Source organism: Ceratotherium simum, chromosome 2 (assembly GCF_057802395.1).
Source record: "Ceratotherium simum simum isolate JZ-2026a chromosome 2, ASM5780239v1, whole genome shotgun sequence".
NCBI classification, from domain to species: Eukaryota; Metazoa; Chordata; class Mammalia; order Perissodactyla; family Rhinocerotidae; genus Ceratotherium; species Ceratotherium simum.
In genome coordinates this window covers 29,128,005-29,154,643 of record NC_141901.1, presented here as the reverse complement: position 1 = coordinate 29,154,643, position 26,639 = coordinate 29,128,005, and the positions used below count along the sequence as shown (strand labels likewise).

Sequence of the window (26,639 nt, the reverse complement as noted above, 5' to 3'; positions counted from 1 at the left end):
CCAGGATTTATTCTAAGTCTTTCATTCAATTGTAAGTTATCTCATTAAAATCTAAGTTTGCTGTTTAAAAACATTAGAACATATGTATTTGTACATTTTTTTCTATTCTATGCCCCTCCTCCTTTTTCAATTTTATAGATAAAAAGACAAATAAAGTTAATGTGCCTTGTAAATCTTACCCCTCTCAGCAACTTTAAGTTTAACCCCATCAGTTTTACTGCAACCTAGTAAATTAAGAGAATGTAAGAGGGAAATCAAGTAGTGTTGCTTTAATTCCCCAGTTTCACATGTATAAATAACCACTCAATGTGGAAAGAAATCAAATTGTGTATTTGAATGAGACAACTACAGAGCTCCTCACAACTACCTACGTTACACAGACAAATGGAACTTTCATCATGAAAACTGCCATGAATTCAACTGTCCAAGTCTCCACAGTGAATTATTTAAAATTAAATCTTGGCCACTAATCCAATTCAGGAAATGGGGTATACCTAGGGTAGAGAGGGCCCCATGATGGTCCATGATTCACTGCAGAACTTAAACCTCAAATCCCATAGAAATTTTTCGTGCAGTCATAATAGCCGAAGCAACTCTGCACAGGTTACTCTTGTTACAATTATACTAAAAGCAGCAGAAAATATTTTTAGTAAAGAAATGCAATTCATCCTGCACACACATGTAGGCACGTTTTTTAAAAAGAAGGCATGCGATACAGAGTACAAACAAAAGCTGCACAAAAGTATATGAAGAATGAGAAGAACCAATAAATTAGAAGAAGCAAGCTTTAATTTATCCTCTCCTCCTGGTGCGCAGAAATTTGTACAGGCAGGTGCCAATTACTGCAATGCCAACAACTACAAGACACCAAGAAACAAGTGACATGTGACTGAAAACTAATTACCAAGATTCAAAATCTAGCAGGATAAATAAATGTTGGTTATATTTCAGAAAAGGTTATTTTATTTCAGCACGTATACATTTATATTCCATCTGGACTCTTTACTCTCTAAATCCAGTTCCCCGGAATCACTTAAACAGTCCACAGTAAGTCATAGAAGAGCCCTTGCTTAATTTAGAAAATTACTCAAAGCATATTTGGGAAGCAAACTTGTATGATTAATTATCTTGAAAAAACATGTATTATTTAGGATTTGTTACCAAGCTGACATATAGAATATAAAGAATATACAATCACCAAGACAAGGTAGTACATCATATAAAAGCTCAAGTTTCTAGACTGGTTTACTTAATTTCAAGCTATAAAAATTACAGAAACTGAAAAATCATTAAGAAAATAATGCACTTATTCACAGTAATATTTTGATTTAAGTACTATCAAAGTTTGGGGTATGTACAGTAACAATAATCAGAGCAATGATTCCTCCACCTGAGAAAAAATGAAAACAGTCTGAAGATAATTGAGCACATATGGGCCTTCAGATAACAGCTGTATTTTCATTTTGATCAGATCATCTAAAAACTATAGCCGAGAAAATGTTTATCTATCTAGTTTGAGGGTGACTGCTAGTGCATCCAGGTCATTTTGATCACAGAACCCTTCTAATCAGACTCCAGATATAGGATTCACCCTGTGAAACTCTTCATAGGAATCTCACTTTTCCTTGTTTTGCGCTGTAGCTACAACACCAGGATATTTAGTAAAGGTTATCAGAACAATTAGAATTCACAAGATTAGAGGAAAATTGTTTTAAAAATGTATTATCCCATCATGGTTTAGTTCAGTATTCATTCTATCATTTCTTATGATTTTGTTAGGAATTTAATTTATATTTTTTCCCCAAAAGTGAGTCTGTGGAATAAGTCATAAATAAAGTTCCATTAATCGAACACAGAGATGCTATCTGCAGTGTCTTCACAAACAATATTTTATCTTATCATCACCCCTCCTTATTCCCTCCTCAACAAAATTTAAGATATAATCCAAATTACCAAGGAAATTCTTTCTAAGAATGTAAATGAAACACCAGGCACATGGATAAAAATTATGCAGAGAAACTAAATATGCATTTAGGTTAACATATTCTAACCGTCCAGAGAGCAATAAACAATACTACAAGATCTTAATTCGTGGAAATGTTCATCAGTAGTACCAAACCTTCTAAACTGCCATTATTTTTTTTAATTTCTATAAATCAAAGCATAAAATGTCATGTTTAACTCTGCTGTTTTCATTTCAGAAACAATCATCAAGTGTTTCACATCTTAAGATGGCACTGGAGTTCCTGGCACAATGACAGTTTGACCACAGTGTTCAGAGGGAAAACATAACAAGCCTAAAGTGCATTTTATAAAAGGATTAACCTTACTAAGCTTGTCTAATGTAAATAAAAGTAATAGATATTTTTCTTCATTTTTTAAATCAAGAAATCTTTATATTTCATTTAACTGTCACAACTAAACTTCATTATTCTCTTTAACACAAATTGTGTGAACTATGTGAGCCTACACAAAGTGTGCTACACCAGCCTGTTATGGGAAAAAACTCACCCAACTTATAGTATTTTAAGGCTTGTGTATACATGGTACAAATAGAAAGAAAATTTATCTACAAATTGCCATGAGAAAATAACACTATCAAATGGAAAGCAAGTTATATTTTATATATTTTAACCTACCTATAACCATAGCATTTAACAAAGTTAGGATTCCTTGCCTTGCTAGGAATCCTAATGTGGGAGACCTCTTAAGAAAGGTATGATCTGCATGTGTCTACACATACTACTGATTCCAGGTGTCATGGTATTTACACTATTAAAATAACTACAAGTGTCAATTATCACCAATTTGTGACACATTGTTACTTCTCTAACTACAGAAAACTGAAATATGATATTTCCATGAAGACCTCTTGGGTCTCATAATGCAGGGCTATTAGTAACCAAAATAATACCTAAAGTTTTCATGTGTTTAAGTGGTAGTGATCCATCACTGGGACTGGGATGTCCTAGAAGAAAAGAAAAAAATGGAACCGGAAATGAGTCAAAGAATAAAAAAGAATAATAATAAAAATTAATGAGGCTTAAAGACCACTAAATTCATAGGTTTGATTTTTTGCCTTTGTACAAAAACCCTTATAACTTCATTTTCATATATAAATTATATTAATGCTTCTCATTAAAAGCAGTATCACAAAGTCTTATAAAGTTATATTTAATGTCATTAGCACTCTTCTTCCTGTCCAGTAACATTTCCTATGACAATTCTGTGGTACAGCAAGAAAATTTATCATTAGTGTATTGTCAAAATTAGCCTATGGACTCAAAGTGATTTTCCTTAAAATGAAAAGATACAGGAGGGTTTAATAAACTATTTAGAAGTTGATTTGCAATAAAAGGAAACTTCAGCATAGTAAAGGTCATGTATGAAAAATCCATAGGTAACATTGTACTCAATGGTGAAAGACTGAAAGTTTTTCCCTTAAGATAAGGAACAAGACAGGATTCCTGTGTTTGTCGCTTACATTCAACATAATATTGGAAGTTGTAGTCAGAGCAATTAGGCAAGAAAAAGAAATAAAAAGCACCCAAATTGGGAAGGAAGAAACAAAATGATCCCTGTTCCAAATGACATGTTCTTTTACACAGAAAACTCTAAAGATACAGGTGTGCACACATGCACATACACACACACACACAAACACAAATCTGTTAGAATAAATGAATTCAGCAAAGTTGCAGCTACAAAATCAACACACGAAAATCAGTTGCATCTCTACACATTAACAATGAACAATCCAAAAACGAAATTAAAAAAGCAGTTTCATTTATAATGGCATCAAAAGAATAAAATACTTAGGAATAAACTTAACCAAGGAGGTGAAAGACTCGTATACTGAAAACTACAAAACATTGAAGAAGACATAAATAAATGAAAAGATATCCTGTGTTCATGTATTGGAAGAGTTAATTTGTTAAGAAGTTAATACCATGCCAAGCAATCTACAGATTACATGCAACCCCTATCACATCTTGAACATGCATTTTGCAGAAACAGAAAAATCCAACCTATAATTCATAAGACATCTCAAGGGACTAGGAACAGTCAAGACAACCTTGAAAAAGAAGAGTGAATTTGAAAGGACTCTCACATCCTGATTTTACAACTTACTAAAAAGCTACAGCACTCAGAACATAGTGGTACTGGCATAAGGAGAGGAACACAGACCAATGGAATAGAATAGAGGGCCCAGAAATTAACCCTCGCATATATGGTCAAATGATTGTCCACAAAGTGTCCTTAGAACATTCAATGAGGAAAGGGCAGTCTTTTTAACAAATGGCTCTTGGGAAACTGGATATCCACATGCAAAAGAATGAAGTTGGACCTTTACCTTACACAACATACAAAAATGAATTCAAAATGGGTCAAAGAACTAAACTTAAGAGCTAAACCTATAAAATTCTTAGAAGAACACATGGAGGACAAGCTTCATGATGTTGATCTGGCAGTGATTTTTTGCATGTGACGCCAAAGCACAGGCAACAAAAGAAAAAACAGATAAATTGGACTTCTTCAAAATTAAAAAATATGTGCATCAAAGGACACTATCAACAGTGAAAAGGCAATCCACAGAATGGGACGAAACATCTGCAAATCATATATCTGATAAGTGATTAATATCCAAAATATATAATGAAATCCTAAAACTAAAAAAAAAACCAGTTCAAAAATGGGCAAAAGACTTGAACAGACATTTCTGCAAAGAAGATATACAAAAGACCAATAAACACATGAAAAGACAATCAATAATCATTTGGGATATGCAAATAAAAACCACAATGAGATACTACTTCACATATATTATGCTGGCTATTATCAAAAAAACAGAAAATAACAAATGTTGGCAAGAGATGGAGAAATTGGAACCTTTGTGCATCACTGGTGGGAATGTAAAATGGTGCAGCCACTGTGGAAGACACGATGGTTGTTCCTCAAAAAAGTAAACACAGAATTACCGTATAACCCAGCAATTCTACTCCTGTGTATATACCCCCTAAAATTGAAAACCAGGAATCAGATACTGGAATGCCAGTATTCAGAGAAGCATTATTCAGAATAACCAAAAGGTAAGTACAACCCACATGTCTATCAAAAGATGAATGGATAAACTAAATGTGACATATACAAACAATGGAATATTATTCAGTCATAAAAAGAAATAAAGTTCTGATACATGCTAGAAGATGGATGAAATTTAAAAACATTACACGAAGTGAAATAAGCCAGGACATGTTATCCTAAGTGAAATAAGCCAGAAGTGATTCCACTTCTATGAGGAACTTAAGATAGTGAAATTCATAGAGACAGAAAGTAGAATATTGGTTACCTGCCTGGGAGAATGGAGAGTTATTGTTTAAGGGGTGTAAAGATTCAGTCTGAGATGATGAAAAAGTTTTGGAGATAGAAAGTAGTGATGGTTGCACAACAATGTGAATGTACTTCATGCCACTGAAAAGTACACTGAAAAGAGTTAAAATGGTAAAGAATAAAATAAAAGTTGATCTGGAAATATCAACAGAAGAGTAGCCTGAACATTTCTGAAAAGAAAGTGTTTTACCAGATATTAAAACATATAGTAGAACTACAGTGAAAAAAAAAAACAATTTGGTGCTGGCACAAGATTGGACAGCATTCAAGGCAACAGCAAGACGAATGGAACCCCCATGAATTTAATGTATGATAAAAGTTGGCAGTTCAAAACAGTTGGAAAGAAAAACTTATTCAACAAAGACTTAGCCGTTGGATGGGGGTGAGTGGAGTGGAGAGGAACCCTGTCTCATTCCATGTACCATAATGAATTTCAGATGTACTGATGATTTAAATGCAAAGAATGCAAGCAGGACACATGGTTGGAATGTTTATATAATTTAGCATGGGGAAGATCTAAAACTTTTATAAGAAAGACATAATACTCATAGCTTTTAGGGAAAAGATCAATACATCCAACTACCTATTAATGTAAAACTTCTACACATACAAATGACCACTGATAGCAGAATAGTTCAATAACATATAATATATAGAATTAGAATGTAAACAGAGGGCCTGTTCCAGGAAGAGACCTATCACCAACTACAAAGAATATGAGCTAGGGGTGATACAGTCCCCAACAGTAGAAATACTATAATGATAATGATAATCCCCAGACATTTAAAGAATTTTGAAAAAATAACCAGGAACTTAGAGGATTTTGAAAAATATAAGCAGGAAGTTACTCAACCTGAAATACTGGAATTTGGAGGTTTTGTACTGGGAAGAGTCGACACTGGAAAACAAAACAATGTAGACTGGATCAAACACTTGGGAGTGATTGCTGGCATTTGCACCAGGAATCGAAAAGATTTCTGAAAAATAGAACCAGGAGTTACTACACGCGAATGATTCAAAATCAGAGGTTTGGTACTGAGAGCAATCAGCACTGGAAAACAAAATAATGTATACTGGATCACCCACTTGGGAATTATTGCTTTCTGTTTATTTATATGAATTATGCTTTTTATTCTTGACTTATTTAGGTAAAAATTCCCATGCTTCAATTTTCTCAAAAATGGTTGTTATCCATTTTTACACATAAAAAAGCAGAACACTAGAAATTTATATACCTGTGTGATGTACATAACCTGGTAAGACCCTATGAAAACATATAAAATCACAACAGAAGAATTCCTTGTGAATTGTTTTTGTGTGTGTGTGAAGAAGATTACCCCTGAGCTAATATCTGTTGCCAATCCTCCTCTTACTGCTGAGGAAGATTAGCCCTGGGCTAACATCCATGCCCATCTTCCTCTACTTTGTATGCGGGACGTCTACCACAGCATGGCTTGATAAGTGGTGCATAGGTTCCCGCCCAGAATCCAAACCTGCGAACTCATGCCTCCGAAGTGGAGTGTGCAAACTTAAGCACTATGCCACCGGGCTGGCCCCTCTGGTGAATTTTATGTCCCGCATGTGTCATGGAAATGAATACAAGAGAGTTAAATTGCTTCTTTCAATTATTCTGTATGACTAATATTTAACATCAAAGAAATAAAATCTGAGAAAGAAAAAAAAAACAAGAAGGAAGAAGACACTTTGTACCTTTAATGCACGTTGGCATCGCAGGCTCCCAAGTACTGTCAGCACCACAGACCACTGTGTTGCTGCCACTGAGGTAAAAACCCTGGAGACATTCAAATACAACCGTCGCTTTGTAGTAAAATTTTTTTCGAAATCCTGATACCATTTCTCCATTTTTGAGTACTGGATATACACATTTGACCACTGAAAAGTGGAGAAATTATAGAATTAATGGAAAGCCACTTTAACAGGGCACCAGAAGAACTAGTGCAAAGGAGCAATTTCCAGTGGGAACAAAGAGACAAGGAATCAAAGGCAAGATGTTAATTTAAAAGAACAAAACTTCATGTGGGCATTTTAATTCCAGGTATACAGATTAGAGAAATCTAATAACTTTTTTCCACATAGAATAGACTGCCATTATATTTTATTGGCTTTCCTACATTTTTTTCCCTTACTGACAAGTTTTAAGGAAGGTCTAACTACCAGATACAAATTCCAGATAAATTCAAAAGCAACTTTTGATACTCTTTAGCTCTAGGGATTTTTTTAAGCATGCAAACATTGATTACAGTACCCTGCTTTTCGAGAAAGTTATGAAAGATTTTTTGAGCAGGTAATACTTGAGCTCAAATTTAAACGTTGAAAAGAAGCTAGCCATGCAAAGATATGCAACCAGCAAGTTCAGAGGTAGCAACAACATACCCGAACTGGGATGTTCACGAAATAGAAAGGCCAATGGAGTTAGGGCAGTGTTTTCTGAACATTTTGGCCTGCAACCCAGAGACCAAGAAACACATTTTACATTGTAAACCAGTATACAAGCACATAGACCTGAAACAAAGTTAGTCCTTAGCCTTCATACCAGTGTACTCTGGTATTTCCCATTCCACTCTACTTCTGAAGAAGTAAACGCTGGTCATGACCCTCTAGATTGATTTCAGGATCCATTAATGGGTTTAGCAGAATTTGGGGGGAAAAAAAAAAAAAAACCAAAATACTGGCCTGGGCACTGAGTACAAGACAACATCTTTTGAGATTAAACCTGAGCAATAGCTCAGGGCCAGATGATATAGAGGCTTGTGAGACAGAAGAGTGCTCTTCCTCCTTTCCCCTGGATCTGAGTTTCCCTCAGGTGTCATTTCCCTTCAGCCTGAAGAACTTCCTTGAGCAATTCTTGTAGTGCAGGTTGGCTAGTGACAAATCCTCATAGCTCTTGTTTATCTGAAAATGTTTTTATTTATGTGACCTTCAGTTTTGAAGACTTCCCCTTGACAGAGAGTTCTGGGTTAGGTGTTTTCTTTCTCTTGCAGCACATTAGCACATATTATTGTCTTCTGGTGTCCACAGTTCCTCCACAGTTCCTCAAGGGAAGCAGCTGTCATTCTTACTTGTGGGGGTGGGGAGAAGAGATAATGGATTTTTTTCCCTCTCTCTCGCTGCTTTTTCTTTTGTTTCACTAGTTTGACCAGGATGTGTTTAGTTCAATAAGAGTTTCTTGGTAAATTTTAAAAATTCATTTATCCTGCTAGGTCACTGAATTTCCTGTACCAGTAGGGTTGTCGTTTTTCATCAAATATGATAATGTTTGGCCCATATTTATTCAATAATTGTCTGTACTGTTCTTTCTCCTCTCTTCCTGAAACTCCAATTACATGTATGTTTGACTGCTTGCTACTCTCCCACAGGTCTGAAAGTCTCTCCATCTTTTCTTTAACATTTCTTTTCAAAGCATGTTGGATTTCTATCATCCTGACTCCTGGTTCACTGGTCTTTTCTCTGTTGTGCTAAACTGCTGTGAATTGCACTAATGATTTTCTTTAAGTTAGATTTAGTGGCTATAACTTACATACAATAAAACTCACCCTTTTAACTGTACAGCTCTAAGAGTTTTGACAAATGCAAATAATCATGTAATTACCACCACAATAAAGACAGACAAGTTCCATAAGCCCCCAACATTTCCTCATGCCACTTTATAATCCACCCTCCACACCCTCCCAACTGCCTGCCCCGAGGAGCCAACCATTGGTCTGTTTTCTATCTCTATTGTGTTGCTTTTCCAGAATGTCAGAATGCGATCACAGCCTCTGACTATGGCTTATTTCACTTAGCGTAATGCATGTGAGATTTATTCCTGTTGCTGTGTGGATTAGATGCTCATTCTGTTTTATTGCAGGGTCTTATTCCATGTATAGATATATCATGGTTGTTGACCCATTCACCAGTTGAAAAACACATGGGTTGTTTCCAGTGTGGGGTGATTATGATTAAGGCCGCAATGAATATTCTCATACAGGTTTCTTTGTGAACATGTGTTCGTTTTACTCGGATTGCTGAGTTGTGTGTTAAGTGTCTGTTTAACTTTATAAGAAATTACCAAGCTGTGTTTCAAAATCGTCACACCACTTTGCATTCTTAGCAGCAATGTGCACAAGTTCCAAGTGCTCCACACCTTGCCAGTATGTGGTATTTTTATTTTTTGTATTTGTTTTTACTTTCAGCCATTCTAGTAGGTGCATAGAGGTATCTCATTGTGGTTTTAAATGACGTTTCTGTGATTACTTGTGATATTGAGCAACTTTTCATGTACTTTTTTGCCATCCATACATCTTCTTTGGTGAAATAGGTCTATTAAAATATTCTGCTTATTTTTTAAGAATTGTGATGTCTTCTTATGATTGTGTTTTGAGAGTTCTTTATATATTGTAGATAGAAGTCCATTATCAGATATGTGCTTTGCAAATATTATCTCCCAGTATGGCTCTGGTTTTTCATTCTTCTAACAGTGTCTTTTGAGAGTAGAAGTTTTGAGATTTTAAGTCCAACTTATTAATTTTTTTTCTTTAAAGGATCATGCTTTTAGGGTTGTATTTAAGAAATCTTTGGCTAAGTCACAAATGTTTTCTACTAATAGTCCTATAGTTTTAGGTTTTACATTTAACTCTATAATACATTTTGAGTAAATGTACATGGTGCTAACATGGGTTGAGGTTTTTTTTTTTTTTTGCATATGGATGTCCAATTGTGCATATATTTTACCATTTTTCTGCTGAATTGTTTGTATACCTGTGACAAAGTCAACTGGACACTTTTGAAAAGGTCTATTTCTTGGCTCTCTGTTCTGTTCCACTGCTCTATACGGTTATCTTTTCACCAATAGCACACTGTCTTGATTACATGCTTCATAGCATGTTTTATAATAAGTCTTGGAACCAAGTGGAATGAGTCCTCTAATTTTTTTTCAAAATTGTTTTGACTATTCTACTTCTTTTGGCCTTACATATAAATTTTAGAATTAGTTTGTCAATTTCTACAAAAAGTTCTGCAGGAATTGCAGAACTTTTCTTGGGATTGTGCAGAATTTATAGATCAATTAAAGACAACTGACATCTTTATTATACTGAGTCGTCCAATCCACGACCACTGAACTTCTATTTATTAAGGTCTTGTTTAATTTCTTTTATAAGTGTTTAGTTGTTTTTACCATTCAAATCTTGCACATGTGTTGTGAGATTTACACACAAGTATTTTGGAGCTATTGTAAATACTACATAAAAAATTTCAATTTCTAATGGTTTGTTGCTAGTATATAGACATACACTTGATTTCTGTATGTTGATCTTGTGTCTTGCAACCTTGCTAAAACTTGTCTTTCAAATTGTCTACACAGACAATCATGTCATAAGTGAATAAAGTCTATTTTATTTCTTCCTTTCCAATACATACATCTATTTCTATCTTTCGCCTTATTGTACTGGCTAGGACCTCCAATACAATGCTGAATAGAGTGGTGAGAATACACATCCTTGTCTTGCTCCTACCTTAGTGGCAAATAAATTAGTTTTTCACCCTTAAACATAATGTTAGCTGTGGGAGTTTTGTAGGTTCCTTTTATCAGGTTCACATAGTTCCCCTCTATTCCTAGTTGGTGAGAAGTTTTATTATGAAAAGATGATGAATTCTGTCAAACGCTTTTTTTTTTTGCATCTATTAAGATGATCATGTGAGTGTTTTTCATTATAGTCTCTTGATATGGTAAATTACACTAATTACTTTCTGAATTTGAATCAACCTTGCATTCATGAATTAAAATTTACTTGATTATGATTATTTTTGTATATGACAGGATTTCATTATTTAATATTTTGTTAAGAAGTTTTGATTCAATGTTCATTATGGATGTTGTTTGCTATTTTCTTGCAAAGTTTTTATCTTGTTTTGGTTTTATGGAAATGCCTTTCTCGCGATATAAGTCAACACGTATTCCCTCCTCTTCTATTTTCTTGAAGAGTTTATGTAGAGCTGCTACTATTTTTCCCTTAAATGTTTGGTAGAATTCCCCAGAGAGCACATGGGGCCTGTAGTGCTCTTTGTGAGACGGTTTAAGTTGTCAAATTTATAGGCATAAAGTTGTTTGTTTTATTCCCTTATTATCCTTTCAGTGTCTGCAGGATATTTAGTGATGTCTTCTTTTTCATTCTCGATGTTGGTAATTTACATCTCCTTTCTTTGTGTCAGACTGGCTCTAGTCTATCCATTTTACTGATCTTCTCCAAGAAAAAGGTGTTGGTTTCATTGATTCTCTACTTTTTTTCTCTTTTCAATATCATTGATTTCTTTCTATCCTATTTCCTTCTGTTTCCCTCTTTTGCATTTAATTTGCTCTTCTCTTTATTTTCTTAAGGTAGAAGCGTAGATTAATAATTTGAGACTTTTCTCTTTTTCTAAGATAAGTATTTCATGCTATAAATACCCTCTATGCGATGCTTTTGCTGTACCCCACAAATTCTGATATGTAATGTTTTCATTTTTATTCAATCCAAAACACTTTCTAGTATCCCTTGTGACTTCTTTGATTCAGTTGTTAGTAGTATCTCACATAATTTTCATATATTTGGGGATTTTACAGATATCTTTGTTTTGATTTCTACATTCATTCCATTGTGAACAGATAATGTACTGTGAATGATTTCAACTTTTTGAAATTTGTTAAAAATTATCTATTGCCTAGAATATGGTATTATAAAATGTTCCAAGTGCAGTTGAAAAGAGTAAAGATTTTGTTGTTATTCAGTGGTTCCTTTCTTTCAAGAGTCAAATCCCCTCCAACGCCTCCCTGCTTTTGGTCACTCTCAAGTGCCTGAAATATTCCTTTTTAAATATGTTCTGTCATATTTATCAATCTTATCAGTAAGAGAGCTAGTATTTTACAATTTACTCTACCATTTCCTATAGCCACAGCTCTCAGACTTCTTGTAATACAAGCTAAAACTTTCTTATTTTTAAGCCAGTGTGTGTTGTTTTTTGATAGTTTCAAGCAAAAAAATCCTAACTCGGGCATATACACAGTAGTTCACAATGTAAAATTAGAATGCCAAGAATATGTGAGGTGAGGGGTGGGGAACTCTGCAAAGAAAACTGTTTTTGACTCAATTTGACCTATATGAAAATAAATTAGAAGTCAACTTAACAGGAGGAGGACACACACATGATTATTTTGTTTAGCTGTAGGTAAAACTATTTACAAAGTGTTTCTACAGTATTTACAAATGAAGACAGAAATAAATGGAAATATTTTTACCTTTACACATAGGAGGGTCACTACTCCATGTGTTATTCCCAGAACAAACAAGCTTGCTCTCTCCAACAAGTGAATATTCACTTCTGGTCCATCTGAAGGATCACAACTATAAGTTACTACATCATTGTATGTAAATTTCTCCTGGTCGCTTCTGGTGTATTTTCCATTTTGTATTTTTGGAGGTGGTTGACAATACAGCTCTTAAAAAGGAAAAAAAGGAGAACATGAAAGGCAAAAGGAAAGGGAAAAGATTAAGACAGCATTAGTAAAGTCCTATGAACTCCTTCTACAGATTAATTAACATATGATTTGTACAATCTAGTTGTGAATCCAATATTCATTTAGAAGAAGGTTTCTAAGATAAATTGTATTATCTCAAATTCAAGCCATTAACATAGAAATGAACTTTCAGATAAAACCTATTTTCTTAAATACCTATATAAAATATCTATTACATTCATCTGTAAGGCCATGCTATGTTTTGTTCTCATTATAAGAGATGCTGACAATTTAAGGAGAAAATATGCTTGTGATTAAAAATAATACTCATTGCTAGTTGAGAAATGCTTTATAATTTATAAATATATCCATTTGTTAAATTGGTTGTTTACAGTACCAAGATATTATTCTTTTTTCACTTTCATCCTTACAAGTGTATGGTGAAATTTTCCAGAGGCTACAAATTGTGTGATAATGCAACAAACTCAATCCAGATGTCATCCTTTAAGAAAGATATGAAGAGATTTGCAATAATGTAAAACAATGCCACTATTCTCACTATTTATTTTGGAAAATTGATTTTTCATAAAAATATGTTGCATATGTTAACATGTATTGAGCTTACTGTTCTTAAAAATGAGTTAACAAATTATTTAAAAAACTTCTCAGTTTTAATTCCAATATAATGAATGTCAATAGACATAACCCACATAAAGAAAAACTCTTTGGGATCTTTGTTAATTTAAAAGCATAATGGGGTCCTGAGGCCAAAAAGTTTGAGAATTGCTGGTCTAAATTCTAAAGTGAGAATTTACTTACTATTGCACTGTGGGATAATATCACTCCAATGCACATTATCTCCAACAAGTTTACATGTTAGAATATTTTGTCCAGTTAAGTAATAACTAAATGAGAAAAGAAAAGGTTACTCTGTTTTTTACCAGTTAACAAGATGAGCATAAAAATGAAAAAAAATTTTACATGGTTGTTTTTCTGCACTAAAGTAGTTTGAGAAGTTTCTAAAGTGACAGAATATAATCAAAGTACTAATAAAATATGCAATTTAATTAAAGAGTTTCTGCACTTGAAAACACATTTGCCAATAGCAAAAATGTCTAAATAAATCTGTCATACCTGTTGGTCTAGACTCTTCGCTATCTCTGGCAATCACATTACACATTCATTTCTATGTCCTTGCTCATGCCATTCTGCTCAGTAAGGACAACGAGTGAGTAGAGAGAACAGGCCCCAGAGCTTGCCCGCCTGGATTCGAGTCCAGCTCCATGACTGACTTGTTATTTGAGCTTGGGAAAGTCCCTTAATGTTTCTCTTGCTCAGCTTCCTCATCTATGATAGGGGATACAGTACATACCTCAGGGGGTTGTTCTGAGGATTAGAGGAGTTAGCATCTGGCACACAGTGAGTGCTAGGTAAGTTTTAGCTCTTATTAATATTCTTTAGATCAGAATATCTTTCGAGGAATAGCTCAGGAACACTGCTGGATGAAATCTTCTCTGATGATTTAAATTCACAGTACTCTCTCCTCCTTCTGGACTCTCATTGTGATGATCATGAGTAATCCTATGTATTTGGTACTTCTCATGTACTATTTTGCTTTGACACTTCTCTGGATATATTGCATTTCTCAAGAAGGCTACAGCTTCTTTGAGAAGAGTATCTGTCTTAAACTTTTGGTATTCCTCAAAATGCCTAGCAGATCTCTCTCTCTTACTATTAACTGGATGTTCAAATATTTGTACTGGATAAAATTGAAAAATAGTAAGTGAAACTGCCTGTACATGCTTACAGTTGACTTTTCCCCCAAGGCTCACTCATTGCTTCCATGTTAGAATGTATTAGGAGAAGATTCTGGGATGATGGCAGAGCAGGAATCACCAAGAATCTCTCTTTCACCTAGACAACAATTGCACTAGTAGAATCTGCCTGATGTAAGTATTTTGGAAATCTAGAGTATGTTAGTAGCTTGCAATTTCCAGGGGAAGGCTTAGACAGGTAATTTGCCTTAATTTCAGTCAATTTCAGCTCCTAGGACAGTGGCAGCTACCCATCCCCTACCCACAACAGGCGACTGTGTATGTGTTCCTGGAGCAGCTTACAAGCAGCCTGTAGGAAGCAGGTTGGGCAAAAAGGACTCTGTCCTCCAATTATCAGGGATCTGTGCTCTTAACACTGATTGCTGCCTCTGATCACAGAGAAGCAGACAAAGAGGTGGGTGGTCATTGTTGTGACACCTACTCCCACTCTTGCAAGCCCCTTCCACGCCAGCTGAAGTGACTTTCAAGGGATTTAAAGATCCAGTGCCCTTTGCTGTCCCCTTCATTTTGCACGTTTTCCCCCTTCAGGAGCCAGATATTAAAAACTAGAACATTTGAAAACAACTGCATATGTGGGGAAAACTAGAAAGTGACTATGCTTGCCCAGGGATAGACTCAGAAAAGACCTGAGAAGACCTTCAGTTTACACATCAGGCTGATCCTCAGCACAGAAACACCCTACAACAATCAAAACAAACAAACAAAAAAAAACCAAAATAATAACATAAAATATCAAGCTCTAGGAAATGGGGATAATCTGATTTCCAGTTACCACATTATTAGCTTCAAATGTCCAGATCAACAAAAAATCACAAGGCATACAAAGGAACAGGAAGTATGGTCCATTCAAAGGAAAAAATAAATCAAAAGGTACTGTCCCTGAAAAAGATCTAATGGCAGAACTAATAAACAAAGACTTTCAAATAAGTGTCTTGCACAGGCATCTTGGTGGCAAATTAGTGGTTTCTACTTCCACTGCCCTCTTTTTCTTCAATGAGAGGCTGAGCAGTAGATGCAGAGATGCAGATCTTTGTGAAAACCCTGACAGGCAAGCCCATCACTCTCGAGGTTGAGCCTCGAGTGACACCATTCTCAGTGATACCATTGAGAATGTCAAAACCAAAATCCAAGACAACAGTGTCTGATATTTGTGGGCAAACAGCTGGAGGATAGCCACATTCTCTCAGACTATAATATCCAGAAAGAGTCTACCCTGTACTTGGTGCTTCACCTGTGCGGTGGCATCATCAAGCCTTCCTTCTGCCAGCTCACCCAGAAATACAATGGCAACAAGATGATCTGCCACAAGTATTACACTCACCTGCACCCTTGTGCTGTCAACTACTGCAAAAACTGTGGCCTCACCAAGAATCTGTGTCCCAAGAAAAAGGGTAAATAAGACCTCTCCACTGGCTCCTCCCTTGCCTACAGGGTGGCCTCCTGACCCAGCCCCAAGGCCCTGAGGCCTCAATAAAATTTGAAAAGAAGAAGAAAAAACTATCTTAAAGATGCTCAAAGAACTAACAGAAGAAGTGTAGAAAGTCAAGAAAACAATGTGTGAACAAAATGGAAATATCAATTAGGAGATACAAAACTTAAAAAGAAACCAAAAGTAAATTATAGAGTTGAAAAGTACAACTGCAATGAAAAATTAATTAGAGGAATTAAAGGCAGATTTGAGAAGCCAGAAGAAAGAATCACCGAACTTGAAGATAGGACAATGGAAATTATTGAGGAACAGAAAGAAAAAAGATTGAAGAAAAGTGAACAGAGCCTAAGGAACCTGTAGGACACCAACAAGCAGACCAACATATACACTGTGAAACTTTCAGAAGGAATAGACAGAAAGAAAGGGGTAGAGAGAATATGTGAAGAAATAATGGCTGGAAACTTCCCAAATTTGATGAAATACATGAACATAAATATCCAAAAACTCAACAAACTCCAAGTGAGATGAACTCAAAGAGATCCACAGTAAGACACATAATAATAAAACTTTCAAAAGACAAAGGGAGAATCTTGAAAGCTTAAGAAAGAAGTGAATCATCATGTACAAGGGGTTTTAAATAAAATTATCAGAAGATTTCTAATCAGAAACTTGGAGGCCATAAGACAGCTGGCCAATATATTCAAAAGTGCTAAAAGAAAAAGAAAACAGTCAGCCAAAAATCCTCTATCCAGTAAAACTGTCCTTCAAAATCAAGGGAAAAATTAAGACATTCCCAGAAATAAAAGCTGAGGGAGTTAGTGACCACTAGACCACCAGCCCAGAAGAAATACTCAAGGGAGTCTTTCAAGGTGAAATGAAAGGACACTAGAAAGTAACTCAAAGCCATATGGGTAAATAAATATCTAACTAATGGTAAAGATATGGGCATGTATGAAAGCTAGTATTAATGTAATAATAGTTTGTAACTGCAATTTTTGTTTTCTATGTGATTTAAGAGACTAATCTTTTTAAAGAAATAGAGAAATTATTAGTGTAAAGTTAGTATTACAATTATTAGTGTAGAGGCTAGTATGACGTCAAAAACCAAAAGGGTTGGAGATGGATCTGTAAAGGAGAAGTTTTTATAATTTATTGAAGCTAAGTTGGTACAAATTAAAATTAGAGTGTTATAACTATAGGATGTTAAGTGCAATCCTTATGGTAACCACAAAGAAAATAGCTATAGAATATACACAAAAGGACACGACAAAAGAATTTAAACATTTCACTACATAAATCAACCGAACATAGAAGAAAACAGTAATACAGGAAATCAGGGACAAAAAAAGCCATAACACATATAGAAAAGAAATAGCAAAATGACAGAAGCAAGTCCCTCCTTGTCAGTAATTACATTAAATGTAAATGGATTGAACTCTCCAATCAAAAGACAGAGATTGGCAGAATGGATAAAAACACATGATTCAACTATACACAGTCTACAAGACTCACTTGAGATCCAAAGAAAAAACAAGTTGTAAGTGAAAGTTATTCCCTGAAAATAATAAACAAGAGAAGGCAGAGGTGGCTATACTAATATCAGACAAATTAGACTTTAAATCAAAAAAGGTTCAAGAGATAAAGAAAGACACATATCAATAAGAGTTCAATACTGCAAGAAGATATAACAATCATAAACATTTATGCACCTAATGACAGGCTATCAAAATACATGAAGGAAAAACTGACAGAATTGAAGGGATAAATACACATTTCTACCTAATAGGCATATCTACAATAACAGTTGAAGACTTCAATACCCCATTCACAATAATGAATAGAACAACTAGACAGAAGTAAAGTAAGGAAATAGAAGACTTGAACAACAAAATAAACCAACTAGATCTCACAGACATATTCAGACTACTCTACCCAACAATGGAATATGTAGTCTTCTCAAGTGCACATGGATATTTTCCAAGATAAACCATATGTTAGGCCACAAATTAATGTTATTAATAACAGAATTAATTATAGACTAAAAAACGTAATACATAACAGCATAATTATGCAGGTGACAAATTAATATTAATTAATCAATAAATTTACAAAGATATCATACAAAGTATCTGCTCTGACCACAATGGGAAAAAGTTAAAAATTAATATCAAAAAGAAAACTGGAAAATTCACAAAATTGTAAAAATTAAACAACACGGATTTAAACAGCCACTGGATCAAAGAAGAAATTAGAAGGAAAATTAGAAAATACTTTGAGATAAATGAAAATGAAAACATAACATACCAAATCTTATGGGATGCAGCAAAAGCAGTGCCAAGGGGGAAATGTATAGCTATAAATGTTTACATTAAAAAAATTGAGGGATCTGAAATCAACAACCTAACTTTACAACTTAAGGAACTAGAAAAAGAAGAACTAAACCAAAGCTAGCAGAAGGAAGTATAAAATAAAGATTAGAGCAGAGATAAACAAAACAGAGAAGAAAAAAACAATAGAGAAAATCAATGAAACCCAAAGTTGGTTATTTGGAAGGATGAACAAAATTGACAACTCTTTAGCTAGATGAACTAAGGAAAAAGAGAAGACTCAAATTACTAAAATCAGAAATGTAAGTGGAGACATTACTATCAATTCCACAGAAATAGAAAATATTACAGGAGAGTACTATGAAAAATTTTATGCCAATAAATTGGATAACCTAGATAAAATGGACAAATTCCTAGAAACACAAAACCTACCAAGACTAAATCATTAAAAAATAGAAAATATGAATAGACCTATAACTAGTAAGGAAATTGAAACAATAATCAAAAATTTCCCAATAAAGAAAAGCCCTGGACCTCATGGTTACACTGGTGAATTCTACCAAACATTTATGACCAAGTGGGTGTTATTCCTAGAATACAAAGATGGCTCAACCATGTAAATCAATCAATGTAGTATGCCACATCAACAGAACAAAAGGAAAAAAACCATGTGACACTCTCAATTGTTGCAGAAAAAGCACTTGACAAAATTCAATATGCTTTCATGATAAAAATACTCAACACACTAGGAACAGAAGGAAAATATTTCAAGACAATAAACACCATACATCAAAAACCCACAGCAAACATCATATTCAATGGTGAAAAGCTGAAAGCTTTTCCTCTAAGATTAGAAACAAGACAAGGATGCCTGCTTTTACCATTTCTTTTCAACATAGCACTAGAAGTTCTAGACAGAGTAATTAGGAACGAAAAAAAATAAGAGGCTTTTACACTGGAAAAGCAGTATTAAGTTATCATTGTTCGCGGATGATATGAACTCATATGTAGCAAATGCTAAAGATTACACGCGCACACACTCGCAAAACATAGAACTAATAAATCAGTTCAGCAAAGTAGCAGGATACAAAGTCGATATAAAAAAATCAGTTGCATTTCTACAGTGTATTACATTTACCCTCTAAATATACATTTTTCATAAATGCTCAGTATTTCCAATATAGACTATTTTTTTTTTTTTTTTTTAAAGATTTTTTATTTATTTTTTGCCCCCAAAGCCCCAGTAGATAGCTGTATGTCACAGCTGCACACTCTTCCAGCCGCTGTATGTGGGACTCGGCCTCAGGCTGGACAGAGAAGCGGTGCCTCCATGCGCACCCGGGACCCGAACCCGGGCCGCCAGCATCGCAGTGCGCGCACTTAACCACCAAGCCACAGGGCCGGCCATCCAATATAGACTATTAAAAGAGCCCCATAGAACAAAGGTTATAACTAAGTGCTCAGTACCTCTTTTTGAGATGCTCCATTCCTTTGCAGCAGTCTCAAAGATAAGGTTTTCCAACTTAGAAATCTTGATCAACGTTATGGTCCAGGCTAACCAGGGCAATTTTGGTGTGCTAACAGCTTACAGAGTTATTTCAATACAAGAATATCTTTGGATGGCAATTCTACTTCCCATTTCCATAAGCCGCACTTCAACTCTGAGAGTCAGTCATTTTAAATAGGGTGCACTTTGATGTCAATGATAAAGTCACCATGGTTACTACATTTTCAGTGCTTGTGATAGGCTTATCATTACATATAGTATTATACAATTTTGCTTGCCTTCAATTTAAATTTCTTTCTATTAATTACACATCTTTTCAGTCTCCATAAAAATCCCAAGACTTGTTTGGCTACAAGTACAATTTGTCACATAGAAAGAAAAATGGAATCAACTTCATGGGAACGCTCAAGAAGAGAAGCAAAACAAAAATGGAATTCATAACATTTACCTTATTTCCTCTAAGGAGCAACTTACTTACCCCTCATTACAAACATAGCGAACCTGTGAACCAAACTCCAAAGTTCCATTTACATAGTTTATTCTGCCATTTGTGGGTTCTTGTAGAGGTGGACATAATTTTCCTAAAAGATCATTTTCAGATTCATTGTTTTATACCAATTTCAAAACAGATTTGAATCAAAATCAAAATTCTACACTGTTCTTTTGAATGCATAGACTATTATTTATTTTCCTGGACTATTATAAGGCCAAACTTAAGATTCACATTTACCCAGGCAACCAACTGCCAAGAAAAAGATTCCCTGGAGATTTTTCAAAGCCTGAAAAACTACATTGCTCTCTAAAACCTACATTCACATGAGAAAACCATCATTACAGTAGTGGAATGTGCATCCTAAAATGTGTGAATATCTCTAGGGCAATTAAAAAAAAAACCAAAAAGGTTTGTTTACTGACTTGTACAAGCCTCCTGGAGAGGTGTCCATGTGTTATCAGACTGACAGGCAGCAGAGGTGTTAAGAGGAGGTCTCTCAAGCTTGTATCCTGGAAGACACACATATTCTATTGTGTCCCCAGGACTATAAGAGGATTGAGTGACACCTTTCAGCTTCATAGAATTGAATCTTGGTGGATCACGACAGGCATCTAGGAAGAAGAGGATAAGAACACAAAAATAAAGCATTTTACCTCTTTCACCAGGCTGGCAGCAGGTAGGTAGCACAGAATTAACGTAAACTTTTCTTACCCATCTTGCCACCTTTCCTTCAATTCATTTTTCACACTGCTACCAGAGTAATACTGATATGATACAGTGACCAACCCTCTTCCAAGTCACATGCCTGTCAATGGCTCCCCAGCCCTCAAGATAATGTCTAAGCCTCCTTAACACGGCTAACAGACTCTTAAAACCTGTCACTCTCAGGACGCTGCTCACTCTTGCACACTATCCTCAAGCCATATTCCATTCCACGTAGTGCCTGTTAAATTACTTAAATGACATTAGCACTCTCGGCCTCCATGCACCATTTTACTCCAGCTTTGACCAGAGACCCTGCCATTCCTCCCACCCACTCATCCTTCAGTTTCATCCTAGACGCCACTTCTTCCTTGAACCTCCTGACATCTCTCAATCAAAACACTGGGTTAGGTGTCCTCATGTTGCCCCAATTTACTTCTTTCACAGCACTTTTCATACTGGAATTCTTTATTGTTGACACTCCTTGCGAGACTGTCACCTTCTTGAGGACCATGTCTCACTCATCACTGCATTTCTAGGACCTCGGGCCAGAGCTGAATGAGCATGGGTATCAGTTCTATACACTCTAAGGTCCAAATTCAAATCTTTACTGATCACCCAACCTGTCCCAGAGATATCTGCAAATCATATTTTTTTCTTTGCTATTTTTATGTTTGTCTTCAATTTTATTTTGTTGGTTTAGTTTTAGACATTTCCATGTATCAGAGTTTTTCATTTCTTTCATGTCAAAATATTTATGCTTAGTTTATTATTTTATTGAGTTCATTCTCCATTACTGCTGTTATTAGAAACAGTATTTTAATATTATCAAAGGTGAACTCCAAATATTGTGAGTTTTTTCCTAAAATATGTTAATGAAAGATTTCAGTAGTTGGTTCCAAAAACAATGATAGTGATGACAGTAATAATTTTAGAAATAGCAAACAATAATACTTGTGCCAACCATTATTTTAAGTGCTTTTAAACTAACTTAATCTTCATAATCATCCTATGAGTTGAGATAACTCTTCCATAATAGTTTCACAAGTACTATTTTCCCCTCCTTAAGATGTGCAAACTGAGGCATAGTAAGGTGAAGTAACTTGCCCAAGAAACATTCCCAGTAGGCAGCAGACCCAGGAGTCAAGCCAGGCAGCCTGGTTCCACTACCAACACTGCTTCCCATCATGGTCTCTCATCTGGAACCCTCGCGTGCTTACACCAATACACTCTAACTGCAAGTTAGTCCTCAAGAAATGGTCTTCTGCTGAGCCTGGGAAATTATAGCAACCTTAGTTTAGATTTGCATTGTGCTAATTCAAACAGAAGGGCTCCAGGTGCCCTAAAAGGACAGGTAGTAACATCGCGTCTGAATTTTATGATGATGATTGTTCATTCCTGACTATCCTGCTGCTTTTCACAATTTTTCACTGTGATTTAGTCCTCTCCTTTTTCTTGCCTCTTTTGCCCTACTGCTGCTGCACTGGGTAGCTTGGCAGTCCATGAATCCCTGAGCCTTGTCACATCTCTGAGTCTTTGCTTACACCGCTCCCTCTGCTCAGAACACCCATCCCACCTGCTCAGCAGCAACTCCTGCTCAACTCTCGTCTTCTTAGATTTAATCCACTGAACATCTCTTCTAGGAAGTACTTTCTGTTTCCCCAGGGAAGCAGACCAGTCACCTTCTCTTGAACTTCCCTCTGCGTGGATGTCTCACGTCACTATCACATGTTTTTTAATTTATTTATTTATTTTTTATTTTTCCCCCAAAGCCCCAGTAGATAGTTGTATGTCATAGTTGCACATCCTTCTAGTTGCTGTATGTGGGACGCAGCCTCAGCATGGCTGGAGAAGCGGTGAGTCCGTGCACGCCGGGGATCCAAACCCGGGCCGCCAGCAGTGGAGCGTGCGCACTTAACCACTAAGCCACGGGGCCGGCCCTATCACATGTTTTTGAGTTGAAGAGTTAACATGGCTGACCCCATTCATCCATGTGGCAATAACACCTAGCATAGTATGTCCCTCATAGTAGCTATTCAAAAACATTTGGTACTCAAAGTACCACTGCTGTCAAACAGAGAACAATGGAGAAGAATATACTGTAATGACTCTAATATTGAAAATCATCATCTTAAAGCTTTATGCACTGGAGAGAGATTTGGCCACGTAGTTTCTTTTGTTGCCTATCTCCCAGGATTCTGGTAACCCAGCAATTGACCAGATAAGGACTGCTCTCTTTGTACTGTAACATGCAGAGGAAGGAAACTAACTAACTACCCTGTAAGCACTTATTGATCTTGGCTTCTTTATTGGAAAGAAAGAAAAGACCTAAAGTAGACGAGAGAGACCACCCATAACAGGAGATTGGGGGTTCTGTCAAAAAAGCAGACTCCTGGAGGAATGAGAATGCTCCTGAAATTTGACAAATGTTCCCTTCTGTGACCTCATAACATTTGCCAACTACCTCTGAGATGACAAGGCACAACGGTGTCTGCTTATAAAACCTTCTCCTCATGAGCTGCTTCAAAAGTGCTCTGTTTATTTCATCCACATTCTTCCCTGCCCAGCATAGCGAGTTCTCATTTCTACTCCTCTAAGTCTCATACCTCTCCTGATTTTACTTTTAAACCTTAACCTTAACTTTGTCTTTCAACTTTTCAACAAAGTCAACTTTCTCCTCTTCATTTCTAGTTTTGTTACCTTCCATGATGCATCCTATTCATTTTAGTTATGTATTTTCCTCTATTTTAAATAGCTTTCAAAGTCTCCTTCCACTTCTAGCTTTAAGCCTATTCTAAACGTTATTCTTCCTTAAAAAATTCCCTCTGTTTTCTTCTTACCACCACTGTTCTACCACCTACCCCCCTCCTACACAGAAATGACCTTGTTAATGATCTGTAACAAGCAAGCCTGCAATATTGTGAGCCCTGGAGAGTCTACTAATGGGGAAGACAGAGCCTCTCTGACCTCAGCTGTCCCAGCTTTAGATTTTTAGGTACCACAGAAAGGCCATCCTAAGCATGGCGCTTTAAAGAACCTTCCTCCTGGAGGCAGGAGGAATATTTTCCTGGGCTCTGGCCCCAGCAGAATACTATGTTTAATTTTCTGCTACTTAATAATAATACGGGAGTGTTCATACTGAGGCAAAAAGAAACGGGCGCTTGGAACCAGAAGTCTGACAAGATAGACAAGATCTCTGCATTCTAGGGGGGAGATCACAGAAAAGATAGTTTTGGAAGGGTGACTACAAGCTAGGGGGGATTTAGGCTGGAGAGTATGTGGGGGTCTACCTGAGACAAGGTGGTCAGAGAAGGTCCCTCTGATGGGGGTAACATCTCAACTGAGTTTGAAGAATAAGAAGTAGCCAATTATGCAAGAGGCAGGAGGAGAACGTTCCAAGGCTGAGGGAATACAAGTGCAGAAGCCCCCAAGTGGCAGAGTTGGCCTGTGTGATGAGCAGAAAGGTCTTCCCTGCCTCCAGTCACCTGTTAAATGCTCTCAGAGACTCATGCTCCTTTCCTCCAGAGCACCTCTCTTGTGTTAATAATGTATTCATTAGTATTATGTTTTGGTTACTGTCTGCCACTCCCAATAAATTTTAGCAAATATTTCTTGACTACCTACTGGGATATAACAGTGAGCAAAACACAGTCCCTGCTTATATTCGTGTGTGTGTGCACGCGTGCAAACAGACAAAGATCATGAAAACAGGAATGGTTTGTTATTCCTCACCAGTGTATCCTCAGGACCAGCACAGGACCTGGCTCAGAGAAGGCAAATCTTTGTGGAATGAACGCTGTTAAGGAAAGAATGCAGCATACAAACTGCATACGTAATAGGATCTTGAAAATAACTTGGACATAGAAACACACGTGCATATGAAGACAGGAAATATACCAAAGTACTAAAAATGGCTGTCCTTTGATTAAGTTTTATACATACATATATATTTTGTGTATGTGTGTGTGAGGAAGATTAGCCCTGAGCTAACATCCGTTGCCAATCCTCCGCTTTTTGCTGAGGAAGATTGGCCTTGGGCTAACAACGGTGCCCATCCTCCTTGACTTTATATGGGACGCTGCCACAGCATGGCTTGACAAGCGGTGCGTCGTAGGCGCCCAGGATCTGAACCTGCGAATTCCTGGGCCGCTGATGCAGAGCGGCGAACTCAACAGCTAGGCTACCGGCCCGGCCGCCATATATAGTTTTTACAGTACTTATTTCCATTCAATGAAACAAACTTAGTAGATGGGCCTTCAGCTATAGTTTTTGAGCTGCAGAGGAAATCCAGACTAATATTATTTATCGTTCATCTCTTAGAATAATCATTTCTCACTAGGTTTGGCTACCCATGTTTTTTATGTTACTTCGGATATCCCCTCAAATATGATCCAACTTAATGCAAAGGAGGGAACAATGCCAAAAAGCCATTCGGTAACAGAACTGGATGCTGTCTGTACTGGATGGGAACAGGAAGATAGCTTCATGGCAAAAAAAGAAAAAAAAAAAGCAACAGCCTGCAAACGGATACCAATAAGATCTTGGGCAACAAGGAGCCTGTGAACGTCAGGTACAACAGCATGGCGCGCCCTTCCCAAACCCTCTAAAGCCCAGGCCCCCAGAGCCTGCTCTCACCCCAGCGCTACAGGCACACCATGCACTTCCCAGCCCCCTTACAAAGCGAGCAGTGAGCCTCCTTGACCCACACTCGGCGCCGCGGGGCTGGCCACTTCCATAAAGCACACACCCGGTAACACCCGCCGGGGCTTCCGCAGCCCAGCCCAGCGGGGCACAAACACCCCTCTCAACAAGGCACCACCCTGCCCAGGGAACAAGGGCAAACCCTCCCCACGGGCACAGCCCGAGCCCTAGCAACACCCCCGCGCACCCGGGCACTCAAGAGCAAGCCCTCACCGCAAGCAGCGGTCCGCGCGCCCATCCCGACTTGGCTCAGCGCGGGCACCGCCCTGCAAGCTTTGGCCAGGGACGCGGCTTGGCCCCGGTAAACGCCGGCCGCACCCACCACCCCGCCCCGCTCAGTGCCGACCACCAAGCACGCCTCCGCCGCCCGCACTACGCGGTCCTCACCCCCCCGGAGCCCCGCACAGCACCACCCGGGGGGAAGCCTGGCCACGGAGCGCCAACTCCGCACGGCCCGGCTCGACCCAGCCCCGCGCCTCCCACCCGACCCACCGAGCGAGGCTCCCCCGCCCTCGGCTCCGGTCCGCCCGCTCCCCGACCCGCTCCGTTCGCCGCCGGAGCGCACACCCTCTCCAGGCTCCTACCGGAGGACACGGGCAGCAGCAGCACTAGGGCCCCCAAAAGGACCCCAACGAGGCCCCAAGAAGAGAAGTGGCTCTCGGGGCGACAGGGAAGTGCCGTGCGCGGCGCACAAGACGCCGTCATTTTCGGGGAGATCCGCGGGATTCCTGAGAGACGGCCCAGCGAACCTTCTGGAGTCTG

The 26,639-nt window shown here is 37.3% G+C and overlaps 2 pseudogenes across 1 annotated transcript in view; one reads left to right on the top strand and one right to left on the bottom strand.

Annotated features, from left to right (window-relative positions):
• The window catches only part of LOC147917789 (membrane cofactor protein-like), a 56,654-nt pseudogene extending 30,020 nt beyond the window's left edge, over nucleotides 1-26,634 (bottom strand). The window contains exons 1-8 of the transcript XR_015553620.1: nucleotides 26,462-26,634; nucleotides 20,897-21,085; nucleotides 20,460-20,562; nucleotides 13,703-13,788; nucleotides 12,665-12,864; nucleotides 7,102-7,284; nucleotides 6,245-6,289; nucleotides 2,915-2,968 (exon numbers count right to left, since the gene is read on the bottom strand). The product of XR_015553620.1 is annotated as a membrane cofactor protein-like (transcript). The remainder of the gene's footprint in view (nucleotides 1-2,914; nucleotides 2,969-6,244; nucleotides 6,290-7,101; nucleotides 7,285-12,664; nucleotides 12,865-13,702; nucleotides 13,789-20,459; nucleotides 20,563-20,896; nucleotides 21,086-26,461) is intronic.
• LOC106800974 (ubiquitin-ribosomal protein eL40 fusion protein pseudogene) lies at nucleotides 15,736-16,117 on the top strand (annotated as a pseudogene).
• Nucleotides 26,635-26,639: the final 5 nt, after the last annotated feature.